At 35.4% G+C, this 16,319-nt stretch overlaps 1 pseudogene; it reads left to right on the top strand.

Annotated features, from left to right (window-relative positions):
• The first annotated feature begins 1,175 nt into the window (after positions 1 to 1,175).
• LOC104601515 (thymidine kinase a-like) lies at positions 1,176 to 3,229 on the top strand (annotated as a pseudogene).
• The last annotated feature ends 13,090 nt before the right edge of the window (positions 3,230 to 16,319 follow it).

Raw genomic sequence — 16,319 nt, 5'->3', positions numbered from 1 at the left:
TCCCATCCCTTAAAAGTTAAAAGTTAAGAATTATAATTAAGCATAGGGTTTTTTATTGAAAATTTGAAAATTAGATATAAAAATTACATAAAAAAGAAATTAATATATTCTATGATATGATCATAAGAATCATACAATTGTATAATTTTATAATTTCTATTTAATTAAAAAATGGAAATAGATATACCCATAAATCCAATACAATTTTATGTCAACAATTAATTTTAAAATATGTATTTACTATAAAAATATTTTTAAATAACCATTTCAATGCCAAAAGACTTACCCACTTTTGTTCTTGTGAGTTGTGAATGAATTATGGTTTTGAAGTATTAATGAATTATAATAGTTTATAAATGTGATAATTTGTAAATTATGACTAGGAATGAATATGATAGTTTGTTATTATTTATCACATTTGAATATGAATATGATAATTTTGAATTATGATTTTGAAATGTTTATGAATGAATATGACAATTTATGTTAAATAAATATGATTGTAAATTTATTTCTAATTTATATTTATAGTTGACTTATGAATTATGGTAGTTAAATTAATCAAATCACTTGAAAGTCTTGGTCTCTTCATCTCTTGGATATTTAGAATTTCATTTTTTGAATCTCTCGTATGACACTAATTAAAAGGGAAGAACTAAATATTAGATGAAGTGGTATCAAAGTAAATAATAGGGTAAATTACAAAGACCCCCTTGTATTATAGAATTACTGACAAAGACCCCCCTATACTTTAATTTGCGATAAAGACCCCTTGAACTTTTGTGTTGCGAGAAATGACTGAAGACGTTAAATTACCAAAATACCCCACTAAACTTTCTCTATTTTCTTTTTCTAGCCATTCTCCCTTAAAACCTAAGGCTGCATTTGTTTGAGGTGTAAATTCAAATTTTACACCATGGAAAAAATGAACCGATTTGATCGGTGGAAATTAAAACCGGTTGATTTTGAAAGTATACACCTACCTTGTTTAGTCATCAAGGTGTAAATTCCATGAAATGGTGCAGAGGAGGAGCAGACGATCTACAGAGGAGGAGGGAAGCAGGGGAAGATCGTGCATAGCTGGCCTTCAACCTTATGAAGTCTGCAATCCCTTCGATCAAAGCCTTAGCTCCGGGCTGGCCGTTTCCATCCCACTACCTGACGTGCATTACCTCATGGTACAAAATTCCAGTAATCTCCCTATTTACGTCGCTGTTGTAAACCTCAACGTAGGTGGCATTCATGTGGATTTCGTTATTTATCGCATACGCTGGCACACCGCGTTCATCCCGTCGGCCATTGTCTCCACGAACATGCTGACGCTTTGCACACTCTTCCTCTCAACTTCGCTTGTTTGCCAGAAGGTTTGCCAAATGAATTCTAAGGAAGATTTCAGTCTCTCTCTACTGTACTCGACGCCGATCTGGGTGTCAAACCAGGTTCCACCAGTGGTTCCAGAAAGCGTAGTTAAAGGCTTGATATTCTACGGCAGCATTCAATCCTTGCAGGGCTGAAAGGCCGATCAGATAATACAGGAAGAAGAGCGTCTGGTAATGGAAAGCCATCGGTTTGTTGCTCTACAAGCAAATGTGTTGAGCTCACTGCTCAGATTATTATGGTTATATAGAGAGTAGCCACACCCTGAGGAAGCACAAAGAGAAGCTACCGATTATGAAAGGTATTCCCCTATTATGGGTCCTCTCCAGCTCTCCCTTCCGAGGTGGGTTCAGATCTACCACTGCAATTGGTTGCAGCCGTGGTGACGGAAAGAGAAAAAAAGGGGGGAAGAAGAAGAGAGAGAGAGAGAGAAGGAGAAGAAAGAGAAGAAGAAAGAGCGGTTTTCTTTACATCGATAATTTCCATGTATATATTACACCGATTTTCAGTGTAAAATTACATGTTTACCAAACACATGTAAAATCGAACCAAGGTGTAACGTTTATCCTGGTTCAATTTTCCACCCCAAACAAACATAGCCTAAATGACCCAAAAATACGGAAAAAAAATCTTATTTTCTTTGGTGAGAACCATAATTAACCAACCAAATGAAGTTTTGAATTTGTTAAACATTTGCAGCGGATTCGCCCCTTGCATCTAGTAGAACACTAAGCTTTTCCATTGCATGATTGAATGATTGAAAGAATGCAATCTAGCTTGCTGTGAACATGTTCACGTATGGCTTGATGTTGGCATTGAGAGTGGGATTGAAAGGTGAAGTTATTGTCAAACTTGTTTGGCGTCATTACAACCTTCGTGGCCGATTGTCGACTTATCAGTTTCAACGTTTCCTTCTTTGCCCGAGGTTCTTTGAATCCCTTCTTTGCAAATCGTTGTCCTTCCAAAACTCTGACTCTCTTTACCTTAAACACCTATTTCCTTCTTTTGCTTCACAAATTTCGAGTTTCATCCATGTTTCTAGTTCTTGAATTGACGCATCCCCATCACCTTTCGGTGAGATACACGCCATTGTGCATGGATCCGATGTTTGCCAGGAAAACCACCGCTCTCCTTCATTGAATCCAAACTGAGAGCAACAATGGTAGAAGTATGCCAATAATAAAATTGAACAATGATACAAGATATTGGTTAGATTGTATTGTAACACATGATGGGAAGAAATTGCCATGTTGGACTTTGCTGAATCTATCATCATTCAAACAAAAAATTGGAATTGATGTTTATGACAAACTGATTGTTACAGGAATTGGTGAAGCTCAATTTTTTGAAGACTTGTATGATTTCTACTTGAAATTGTTGGGAGGGAAGCGGATGGAGGCCGGCGATGCTCCCCAGTCGGATGTGGAATGGTGAAAGCCGATCCGCCACTCGGCTCGGGGAGCGGACCGATGCGGATTGCGGCGGCGCCCCAAGCCCGGGTTGTTGCGTTAGCAAGGCAGCTCATCATGATGCATGGGAAGACTGTAATTGTTACAGGCTTGGAAGCCTTGGATGGTGACTACTTGAGAAGAGAGTTTTGGCTTTGTGCTTGACATTATTCCTCTTGCTGATTCTGTAACTAAGCTAATTGCTCGATGTGAGCTCTGTGGCAAGCGTGCCTTCTTCACCTTAAGGAAGACAGGAGACAAAAATAGAACTGATTGGAGGGGCTGATGTCTATATGCTAGTTTGTCAACAACACTATGCCAATGAACTAAAAAGAGGAAAAACCATAAGTTCAACTATCAAACCCTCAGCTCCGCTACACCCTTTATTCGCTACTTCACTCTAAATAACACTAACACACAATCTCTCTTGTGGGGCATGGGTGGAGTAGGGGCGGGTTGGGGAGATGATTGAGACTTGCTTCCTCAGGAGAAGGATGGAAAAATAAGGAGAGATGGAGAGGAAGTAGATCTGCTTCGTTTGTGGAAAATGGGAGGAAAAAAGCAGAGCAAGTAAGGAAGTAGATCTGTGGAGAATGGGAGGAGAAAAACAGAGAAAGTGATTTTCATAGTAAATCAGAGAAGGGTATTTTAGGTATTTAAAAACTTTAAATAGTTAAATGAGAATCTTTTTCGAAGTTAACTGATGGAACGCTAGTGGAGGGGGGTCTTTATCTAACGGTTAAAGTTCAGGGGGCTTTGTTGCAAAAAAAAAAGTGTAGGGGGTCTTTGTCACTAACCCCATAGTACAGGGGGTCCTTATAATTTACCCTAAATAATAATAGACTCCATATTAAATGAAATTTTTGTGGGCAAATTATGAAAGGTGATGGTATAACCTATCTAAAAGAATAACAAAAGAAATTTCCAAAGCAATAAAAGAACATCTCAAAGAATAACAAAGAAACAAAAATAATGTTAGAAAGAACATTGAGGCCTAGAAGGGATGATAATGAGGAAGAAGAAGAAAAAATGCCTCAATATGTTAATAGTGATGATAATGATGATGATTGCATATCAAAGAGAATTTAGTATGGGAAAGATATGCATTACGAGTCTCTTATTAGGAATAAAAACAACTAGCACTCAAAGAAAACAGACCTATACCATATCTATAAATGCAAAAAATCGTAGTTATAGGTCTATAGCTAAAACTAACCTATAACTACGGTTTATGCCCGTGGCTAAACCCTAATGTAATAATTATATATGCATTCTTAGCTACGGTTTTCAAGTTATTTGTAGCTATAAATTTAACTTTGTAGCTATAGTTGTAAAAAAATTGTAGCTAAATGTCACTTTGTAGTTACGACTTTGAAATGTCCGTAGTTACATAATTTGGATTTATAGCTAGAGTCTTGAGATCCATAGCTAAAAATATGAATCTATGGCTACAAGTTTAGGTTACCCGTAACAAAAAGAAGAAACTTGTAGCTATGGTTTAAATAGTTAGTAGCAAAAGAACATCAATCTATAGCTATGGTTTTTAATTGTCCGTAGCAAAAAAAATAAACCTATAACTATGGTTTAAGTTGATTGTAGCTAAAAATAAACCTATAAATACGATTTGGTTTATAGCTAGATCCTGAAATTTGTCCATTATTTTTTTGAAGCCTTTTTTCCTATATCAAATACAAGCACAATTAATTTCATTCATAATATAAGATTGAACTTGAATGTAAAATTTCATTAAAAGATTATATAATAAAAGTTTAATTATATCTCAATGTGCTTTAATACATTAATCTGTTTAAAATCTATTACAAATTCAAGGTTCTTAAATACATGAAATTCAACAAAAAAACTTGACATGTAAAATTTGTTCAAATTTGTCTCCATCAACACGTGTGAAGTATCCTCCTTTACAATGTCAACCTATAAGAAAAATATAGAAAATAAGTTAGAAGTCACAATTTTGGAGATATAAAATCATGTATGAACACTTAATTATTAACTATGCAATATAAATCATGTATGGTAGTGCAAATAGGTTAAGTACAAGTTCTGGTTTCTTTTGTCTTAGGTTTTACTTTTTTTTTGTTTGTTTGGGAATAGCAAAATTGAAAGTAAAATGATAAAGCCCACTTTGTTTCAAATAAAATCAAAGTAAGAGGAATGTGTTTTTTAAGGAGTCATGGAAAGTAAAATGATATTACGCCCAATTTATATTAGAGAGAATGTGGTTCAAATTGATAAAATACAACACCAGCACGTCAATGGATTAGTAATTATTAGTCGGTTACAAATTTTATTAGTAGATTAATAATTATTAGTCGGTTACCAATTTTATTAGAAGATTAGTAATTGTTAATCAGTTACCGAATTTTGTATTAGTAGTCGGTTACCGAATTTGTGTTAGTGAATTAGTAACTGTTAAGTCAGTTACCAAATTAAATATTAGTGGAATTAAAATGTTTTAATTAGTTGATCCTCATGTATGCCTATATAAGGCAAACAAGTTCATCAGTTGTAGTGTCCAGTTTTCAAATAGAAAAATAGCTTGGTTGTTGTTTAATTTGTGCCTTCTTCTCTGTTCGTAAGATTCTTTGTGAGTGTCTCTAGTTATTGTTCTTTGTTGTATTTCATCAATTTCATCAATCTGGTATCAGAGCCAGGTTGGTCATGGACATCATATTTGGTAAGCCTTTTCTCTTGACAAGATGAGCGATCTTCAAGTCATTGGCAGAATAAAAAAGCTCAACAATGAGAACTACAATACTTGGTCTACATGTATGATGTCTTACATGCAATGCCAAGATTTGTGGGAGGTTGTCAACGGAAACGAAGTTACGCAACCGGAAGCAGAGGATGCAAATGGTACATTGCGGAAGTGGAAGATAAAAGCGGGTAAGGCAATGTTCGCTTTAAAGACCACGGTCGAAAAAGATGTGCTAGAACATATCTGGGATGCCAAAACTCCCAAAGAAGCTTGGGATACGCTTGCCATGCTGTTCTCAAAGAAGAACGACACAAGGCTTCACCTTTTAGAGAGCGAACTTTTGTCGTTAGCACAATGCGACATGTCGATTGCTCAGTATTTTCACAAGGTGAAGTCACTATGCCGTGAAATTTCCGAGTTGGATCCGAAAGCTCCAATCGGCGAAACCAGGATAAAAAGAATAATTATCCATGGTTTGAGACCCGAATACAGGGGCTTTGTTGATGCAGTACAGGGATGGCAAAATCAGCCATCACTTGTTGAGTTCGAAAATTTGCTTGCTGGACAAGAAGCACTAGCTAAGCAAATGGGAGGAATCTCGCTAAAGGGTGAGGAGGAAGCACTCTATGTTAATAAAAGCAGGAGGAACTCCAAGCAGCATACATTTGGAGGGTCTAAGAAGAATGATGACAAGGCAAGAAGTCATCAAGGCGAAGGAAGTGCTTGTATAGGGGGAGCTTCAAAGAATCATGGCAATGGCAGAAAATTTGAAGGAAAATGCTACAATTGCAAGAAGAATGGTCACATGGCGAAAGCTTGTTGGTCAAAGAAAAAGCCGGTGGAGAGTAACACGGCTACCTCCAAAAGCGAAGAAGAGTGGGATGCTGAGGCATTATTTGCAGCAGAAGAGGAGGAGTTAGCTCTTACAGCAACTATTTCTGAACATATTGACTATGAGAAAGATTGGATCATCGACTCGGGATGCTCAAATCATATGACAGGTGATAAAGAAAAGTTGTAGAAGTTGTCAGAGTACAAGGGAAGCTGAGTTGTGGTGACAGCCAATAACTCAAAGTTGCCAATAGCTCACATCGGTAATATAACAGTTTCTCCCCAAAATAGTGCTAATAAGGTGCAGCTTCAAAATGTTTATCATGTTCCAAGTATGAAGAAAAATCTGCTTTCAGTATCACAACTAACATCTTTTGGCCATTTTGTTCTATTTGGTCCGCAAGATGTCAAGGTTTATCGTGACCTTGAGGTTATAAAAGAGCCAGTGATGAAGGGGCGAAGATTAAAATCAATCTATGTGATGTCTGCAGAAACTGCATATGTAGACAAGACAAGAAAAAATGAGACGACTGACTTATGGCACATGCGGTTAGGTCACATTAACTACTCCAAGCTAAATGTGATGATGAAGAGATCAATGCTGAAAGGTCTTCCCCAACTTGAAGTAAATGCAGACACAGTCTGCGCAGGGTGCCAATATGGTAAAGCGCATCAGTTGCCATATGAAGAGTCAAAATTTAAAGCAAATGAACCATTAGAGTTAATACACTCTGATGTGTTTGGACCCATCAAGCAAGCCTCTAATGGTGGGATGAAGTACATGGTGACCTTTGTTGATGATTTCTCAAGGTATGTGTGGGTTTACTTCATGAAACAAAAATCTGAAACTCTCTCAAAGTTTAATGAGTTCAGGAAAGTAGCGGTAGCAGAAGTTGGCAAAAGAATTCGTTGTCTACACACCGACAGCGGAGGAGAGTATACCTCAGGGGAGTTTAGTGATTTTCTTCGGGAGCACCAAATACACCATTAGTTCACATGTCCTAATACTCCACAGGAAAATGGAGTAGCAGAAAGGAAGAACAAGCACTTGGCAGAAATATGTTGAAGTATGCTTCATGCGAAGAATGTTCTAAGACAATTTTGGGTAGAAGCAAAGAAGACTACAGCCTTCGTAATCAACAGACTTCCTCAACAAAGGTTATGCTTTCTTTCACCTTTTGAAAAGTTGTGGAATGTAAAACGTACAGTTAGCTATTTTCGAGTTTTTGGCTGTATTTGCTATGTTTTTGTACCTGATCATTTACATAGCAAGATGGACAAGAAAGCTGTTAAGTGCATTTTTGTAGGATATGACAATCAAAGAAAAGGATGGAGGTGCTGTGATCCTACAACTGGAAAGTGCTACACGTCTCGGGATGTGGTGTTTGATGAAGCATCTTCATGGTGGTCCTTAGAAAAGGAGATACTGCCAAACTCTGATATTATTAAAGATGAGCTACAATCTGCTCAAATCCAGCTGAGTTTAGGAAAGTCTGAAGATGCAGATGATGGTAGCAATGTCCAGCAAGACATAGCTCAAAGTTCTTGGCAAACTGGAGTTTATGATCAATCAGGCAAAGAAGCTGAGCCTATTGAAGCAGAAGCACCAACTCCTCTCAGAAGATCTACAAGAGCTAGAAAGCCAAATCCCAAATATGCCAACACCGCTATAATAGAAGAAGTAGCTGCAAAAGAACCAGAGACATTTGAGAAAGCATTTCAAAATCCGGAGTGGAATAAAGCTATGGATGAGGAGATCGCTGCATTAGAACGAAATCAGACTTGGGAGCTCATGCCAAAACCTAAAGATGTGAAGCCTATCTCTTGCAAGTGGGTGTATAAGGTAAAGCGTCGCATAGATGGATCAATCGAGAGGCACAAGGCTCGCTTGGTAGCTCGGGGGTTTTCTCAACAATATGGACTAGACTATGATGAAACGTTTAGTCCAGTTGCAACTGTACGAGTTCTACTTGCACTTGCAGCTAACAAAGATTGGAATTTGTGGCAGTCAGATGTGAAGAATGCATTCTTGCATGGGGAGTTAGATCGGGAAATCTACATGGTTCAACCGATGGGCTTTCAGAGTCAAGATCATCCTAAATTTGTGTGTAAGCTATAGAATGTGCTTTATGGACTAAAGCAAGCATCGAGAGCTTGGTATGGCAAAATTGCTGAATTTCTGACTCACTGTGGTTATTCAGTGGCACCTGCAGATTCTAGCTTGTTTGTCAAAGCGAATGGTAGGAAGCTAGCTATTGTGCTAGTATATGTGGATGATTTAATTATAACAGAAGATTGTGAAGAAGAAATTCTCCAAACAAAAGAGAATCTATCAGTTCGGTTTCAGATGAAAGAACTTGGTCAGCTCAAACACTTTCTTGGTCTAGAGATTGATCGCATTCAAGGAGGAATATTTCTCTGCCAACAAAAATATTCCAGAGATTTATTGAAGAAGTTTGGAATGCTTGAGTGCAAACCAATTTCGACTCCAATAGAGCCAAACGCCAAAATGTGTGCCCATGAAGGGAGAGATCTGGAAGATGTAACGATGTATCGACAGTTGGTGGGTAGTTTGATTTATTTAACTTTAACCAGACCTGATGTTTCTTATGTAGTTGGTATGATGAGCCGGTACATGCAAAATCCAAAGAAGCCTCACTTAGAAGCAGTTCGGCGAATTTTAAGATATGTGAAGAGTACGCCTAGCTATGGCATTCTGTATAAGAAAAGTGAGAATTGCAAACTAGCTGGTTATTGTGACGCGGACTATGCAGGTGATCATGATACCCAACGCTCAACAACTGGGTATGTCTTTATGCTTGGGTCTGGAGCAATTTCTTGGTGCAGTAAAAGACAGCCAACTGTATCTCTATCAACAACAGAAGCAGAATATCGAGCTGCAGCAATGGCAGCTCAAGAATGCACTTGGCTTATACAATTGTTGAAGGACTTGCGTCAATCAACAGATTATGCAGTTACTTTGTATTGCGACAATCAGTCGGCAATACGTTTGGCGGAGAATCCAATTTTTCATGCAAGAACTAAACATGTGGAGGTGCACCACCACTTTATCAGGGAAAAAATTCTGCAAGAAGAAATTGTATTCGAACATGTTAAGACAGAAAACCAAGTTGCTGATTTGTTCACAAAAGGCTTAGGTGACAACAAGTTTGAAAGTTTCTGCATGCAACTCGGGATGATAGAAAGAATCAAAGCTGGTGTTGAGGGGGAGTGATAAAATACAACACCAACACGTCAATGGATTAGTAATTGTTAGTCAGTTACAAATTTTATTAGTAGATTAATAATTATTAGTCAGTTACCAATTTTATTAGTAGATTAGTAATTGTTAATCAGTTACCGAATTTTGTATTAGTAGTCGGTTACCGAATTTGTGTTAGTGAATTAGTAACTGTTAAGTTAGTTACCAAATTAAATATTAGTGGAATTAAAATGTTTTAATTAGTTGATCATCATGTATGCCTATATAAGGCAAACAAGTTCATCAGTTGTAGTGTCCAGTTTTCAAATAAAAAAATAGCTTGGTTGCTGTTTAATTTGTGCCTTCTTCTCTGTTCGTGAGATTCTTTGTGAGTGTTTCTAGTTATTTTTCTTTGTTGTATTTCACCAATTTCATCACAAATCTTTCATCACTTTGCAAAATTTGTACTACCAATAGGTGCAAATGAGGCAAAAAATGCAAATTCTACAAACAAAGGTATGCGAATTTGAATCGGGTGAAAAATATTGCATCTAATTGCAAATAAATGAGGCTGAGGAACTTCTTTGCTACTGATCAATTCAACAAAGCCTTTTTCCAACTATATGGGGCCAGGTGTAAATCCCCATTGGTCACCATTCTGAGTATTCTTACAAAGAGCAATGACCCAGTTGTTAAGATGGTTATTCAACATTCCTCCCTTTTAGGAGGTGAACTTCAGACCAATAGATGTGAATGCTCTCTATGTAGTGAATGTCAGTGGGCCTAAACATGTACCTTGCCACCATTAACCCACTAATTGGGTCTAACATATGACACCCCACCCCTACGGAGGCCAAACTTCCATCACATATAGCAAAATAATTACTCTAACAAAAATCAATATTGCCTTCATATGTTCTAGCGGGCTTTTCTTGGCTTATCAAATTCATAATACTATTGATTTGGTGGTTAATCTGGCTTCTAATCACATGGGGCAAACCAATCTGTATCAAATCTTATACATTAGATGTAGGTTGGAATTTGGATATTGAATACCATTAATAAATTAAATTTAAAAACAATTAGAATATTACATATTACTAATCTATTCTATATACTTGGAACGCAGTTGCCTACAACTACATTAGCTTATTATGATTTCCAACCCCGTTAGAATTTTGTAGTTTTTCTTTTCAAATTTTAAAATAAAAAATTAAATAATAAAATATAGGGCCTTTTAAACTCACATAGAGCCAATTCAATTCCCTTTTTATTGGGAAAAGTTGGAATTGGGCATCTTACCCATCTCTTCTAGTGAAATGAATTGTGAATAAAATGACTTGAAAAATGCCTCTATAAGCTATGACACACCACATGAAAAATTGAAACTAAATTGATAGATACATAATAATTTTATGTAGATAGAGGAATATTATCAGATCAAGCCGTGTCAGATCAGATTGGAGTGGATCCTTGTTTGATCCACTTAAAATCAAATCAAATTTGGATCCCCAAATATCATTTGCAGTCTCATGGAGAAGTCAGGAGTCCACCCCAAGAAGCAATTTAATCTAATAGCTGGGACTTCGTATGTTATACCCCTATTAAGTTGGAAAAGGTGTTCAATTAATTTGATTGCAGAACTTACAGAGGCTATCCCCATGCTCAGTTTACTATATTCCAAGGTCTGCAAATTCTTCAGCTTATTGTCTTGCCAAATATGGCCTTCTAGTTAACCAACAACAGACTTGGTCCTTGTGTCCTACATTTTTACAAGCTTATTGTATTGACAAAAGATTGTAATTAAGCATGCTATTTTAATGAAATGCCAAGTTAGGATTCCAAAAGAAATTATAGAAGCCAGGCTCTGCACACCTCTTATGAACAAATGCAATTCTGGGCGTAGTTGAATTGAATCTAGAATAATACATTAGACTAACAACCCAATCACACAAAATGATTTCCAGGGTGCTTTAGAACCACTTCTAAACAACTTATCTTGGTGTTATGCTATAATTCATATTCTAAAATGAACTCAACAGGAATCTTGTTCCAAAAATACAAGAAAGTTCATTGTATTGCTCTCCTCACTTGTTAACTTAATTGAAGCATCCTTTTGTACAAAGGTGAAACATTTTTTTATAATACCAATGAAAATAATAACGATAAGTGGACCCAACACTTGGTAGGTTTCTAAAGCCCTGTCTTGAGTCGCTATTTAAAAGCATCTCCTGTAAAGTATAATTTCTTAATTGCATTTTACATAGCATCCAAAGAGTGCCTTAATGGAAATGTGGGAAACTGGCTAGGGCTGCATCTTACTATCTTAGGTCTCAACCTTTATACTATTCTAATAATTGAAGGAAATTTGATTTAATAAGATACCCATTAATTAAGGGAAAGGACTAAAGGGTGGACAATGAAAGAGGTTAGTTGGTTAGGTTAAGCTAGGTACTAAGTAATAATGGAAAGAGAAAAGTTTAGAATGATAATAGCTTTCATTGCTTCATCCTCTCCGGTCACCACCACTACCCCTCTCTCAACTACCTCTAAATTTTGTCAGATTCATAAGACATCCATTGATCAATAAATATCACTGTCTTTTATGTGTAGTTGAGGTTGTCCGTCTGTCTATGATTCATTTTCATCAAAAAAGTGAGTGCCCAAATGTTATTCTGATGTTGTTTTTCACTATTCGGTCCTTTATAGGTGCTAAGTGATGTTTTGAAGAGGTGGGGACGGTGAGGCTAAATGTTAGCTGTTAGGTAGGATAGGGATCCTTTATAAGTCCTTTATTGTGATGCAACGGTTCTTTGCCACTAGATAGATCTTTTCAGACCTTTGTTGAGATTTAGAGCACATCATGGTTCAAAAACTTGAAGCTATCAAGGGTGGAAGAGGCTACCACTTCAATCAAAAACCAGAAATCAGTCTATGTTTCATTGATTTTAGGTGGAATTCAATTAGAAATCAGTCTATGCTTCTCAATAAGTGGCTCATCACTAGAATTTGACCAAGCTTCAATCGAATTGGCTACCTCTCCTTCTGATTGGTTTATTTTTGTTTTCTCATTCTTCTAGATTTTAGAAATAATCTCTCAACTTTTTGTCCACTTCTTCGTTGGTCTTTGTTTGTCAAGAATATACTACTATTGCTATGTATGATTATATGTTGGGCCAACCTAGGAAAGAAGTAAAACCAGAGGATAAATGTACAATTGTATGCCACCAAACACTATTTTAGAAATGAATAGGTAGTAGTAATAGGTAGGGTGGAAGTAGGTAAACCAATAAATTTCACTAAAGAAACCTTATGTTTTATTGCTATTACTCTATGATCACTGACCACATAGACTTGGCGTTTATGATGTCTTATACCAACAAGAAATGAAATTATAAGCATTTATGTTACTAAATTATTTTTCCCAACTGACTTGCATCAAACAAATGTTTTTCTTATTTTTTAATGAGCACCAAACAAATCCTACATGTTTTATTTTCCAAATTGAGATCCTTATATCTATTGTTGGGTTACCAACTGATATTTGTCTATTCTTGGCACTATGTTACTTGGGTCTTTCTAACACTCCCCTAAACCTACAACGATACACAAAGCCACAATTTTAAATTTAAAGAAACATAATTCAAATGGTGACAAGGACTCTCTCATTTAACCCTAGAGTACTTGAAAATAGTAATCAAATTTTTTATTAGAAGATAGTCTTCTTGGGATTTAGCCTATGTTGTGATAAATTGGTAATACACATATATAAGAGCATGCATTCTATATATAAATGGATTATAATAGTGCTATGGTTTTAAGTAACCATATATGTCCTTGCTTTTTCTTTCCATTAAAGCGAAAATGTACAATTCCTTGGTTTAAGAGAGAGAGAGATTTTATTCAATCTAATCGAGTTAACCAACAAAATGTTACCCTATGACCATTGATAATGCAATTTAATATCTCACAAGATACAAGTGGCTAACAATTGGAACCTTGATCGACCTATCTAGGCCTATAATGGTACAACCCAACCCCAAAGACCTAAACCAATCCAACCTACATGGGATCTGAGTCTGATTTTTGAATCCCCATTATACATGCTTCTTATGTATGTAATGATTTTATATAGGTCCTAAAGTTTGAGAAGAGACAGTTCTCCTAATAAAAACAAGGAAGTTTGAGAAACATGGCAAAAGAATTAATAGAATATTTTTCTTCAAATTACCAAGATATAAATTTATCTAACAATAATAAAAATATAGTAAAATTGATTTTATTAATAGTCAAGGTTAACAGGCTAAGTCCCCAAACTCTCAACTATAACCCCATTTATTTCTTCCCAAACTCTAAGTCCCCACCAATCATCTAAAACCTTAATTCCCCAAAAATAAACTAATCATCTTTAAAATCTAAATCCCAACTTCTAGAATACCCCAACAAATTGTGAAGGTCCTCCAAATCATTCAAAAAATCATTCTAACCCTCTCCCCAAACCAACACCCTTTCAAGACCATCCGTCCACCCTTGCCAAATTATACAAAATATCTCTAAAGATTCCTCACAATTACAAAATATTCTTTTGATGACCAAACCCAAAAACTCAAATAAATCTCACCATCAGATTCTTCATGTCTCAAAATACACATAGATTAAATCTCATATTAAAATTTGGTCATTTATCCCCAGTTGAACATGGTAAAGTTTCATAAAATAACTTTTATGGAAAATGATATTAGTATTTGTATAAAAATAGGAGGGAGAGGTTTCCTCAAAATGGTACAAATGAACGCCAAAAGCAAAATCCATCCTCATTGTACCAGTTCTAACAAAGCTCAGACTTGGCCACCCAAGTGACAACCTCACATGATACCCCCGGCTAAAGAATTACCCATCGACAATCTTCAACTTTTTTCCTTTTTTCTGTAATAGTATTTAATTTTAATCTTTTAAAAAGAATTATCCCTGATTAATAATTGGTCCATTTTGAGATCTTTCATACAACAAATTAAGGTTTGAATGATTCTCTCCCAAAAGCGATTGGAGACTTACAAACAATGAAGTTGAAGAGAGATTGAGTAAGTAAAACAAACCTGAGCCAATGAAGTTGTACACCTTTGGCAGTTCTTGCATCTAAAGAAACACTTTTGTCATAAACATTTTGTATCTTTACGATGAGAGAGATAAAGAGTGAGAGAAGAGCCAATGCAATTGTTACTATAGCAGCACTTGAACCAACTAATGGTTTGTTGGCAAAGACACTTTAGCGTAAACGAATGATTTGTGGTATATCTCAATTGAAAGAAAAGATGAGGGTTTTGTGAGTATAGCAAGCAAATAAGAAATGAAGATTGAAGAAAGAGAAAGAGAAAGATAGAAGATAATTTTGTTAAACGAAGTAAATAGAAAAAGCGTGCAAAGAGTGGTTTTGGGGGCAGGAGGGAAAGAGAAAATAATACAATACTTTAGGCATTCGAATTATTACCGGTTAAATCCATGATGTTATAGTTATGGATGGTTATATCCGTAGTTATAACCATTAATAACTTTTAAATAATATCAACAAAAGGTCTTTAGCGACAGACAAAATGACCGTAGCCGCAAGTTAATATGTATTTATATAGTTTCTAGCCATGGATAATTAAAACCCATGGCTATAAAATTGCTTTTAGTCATAGACAAAGGACTATAGCTACAGAAACTTGATGTTTGAGGCAATATCCCATGTTTTAGTCATGGTTTTTTATGTCCATAGCTATAGTATTATGGCTATAGACCCATTTTCTTGTAGTGTAGAAAGATTACATAGCACTAGGGCCCAATTTAGAAGATCACAACATCAAGATGAGGGTTTTTCATCACAATCGCGAGTAAAAGTGTTTTTTCCAAAAAAAAAAAAAAGAAAAAGCATTTAATATAGAAGAAATGAACATGTATTTGTATAAAGACAAAGATGTTGGGTAAAAGAAAATTAAAAAGTGTTTATGACATGGGATTTGGACACGATACTTGAAAGGATATTTCATTTTTTTTTTTTATATAACCATATCCTCCAAATGCAGCAACTTCTCCTTATTATAAAATTATGATAAATGAAAATAGTAAAGATAAGAAAATGTGTACAAGGGCTTATACCTCATGAGATTATCGGGATGTTCTTAAATAAGGAAGTTGAAGAATAAATAAGTTATTTCAGATTTGTTTTTTAACAACCTAAAACATATAGATTCACTATTATGTATGATAGTTAGACATGACCAATTAGATTGTCCATAACCAATTTTATGGTATATTGTAATAGAGAAACAATGTTTCATAAATCTATTAATGCATGTAATGATAATATAATACACAATATTTGTTTAAATTGATGAATATAGTGGTTAATGAAGTTGGTACAGAAAATGTTATTCAAATTGTGGCTAATAATGAAAATATTTATAAAGTAGTTGAAAAAATGTTAAAATAAAAATAAAACATTTATGTTGACACCATGTGTAGCTCATTACATTGATTTAATGTTAGAAGATATTACTAAAGTTTTTATGATGTGTAAGGTCACTAAAAGGGCAACAATGATTATCAATTTTATTTATAACTACTCAATTGTTCTCAATTTGATGAGGAATTTTACAAATAATAGAGAATTACCACGTCCAAGGCCAATTCAATTTGGAATTCATTATATTGATTTTGAAAGTTTTAACTCTTAAAAGGCAACATTGAAACATAAGATTGATTC

Source organism: Nelumbo nucifera, chromosome 2 (genome assembly GCF_055504915.1).
Source record: "Nelumbo nucifera cultivar China Antique chromosome 2, China Antique-T2T, whole genome shotgun sequence".
Classification (NCBI taxonomy): domain Eukaryota; kingdom Viridiplantae; phylum Streptophyta; class Magnoliopsida; order Proteales; family Nelumbonaceae; genus Nelumbo; species Nelumbo nucifera.
This window is presented reverse-complemented; position numbering and strand designations above follow the sequence as displayed.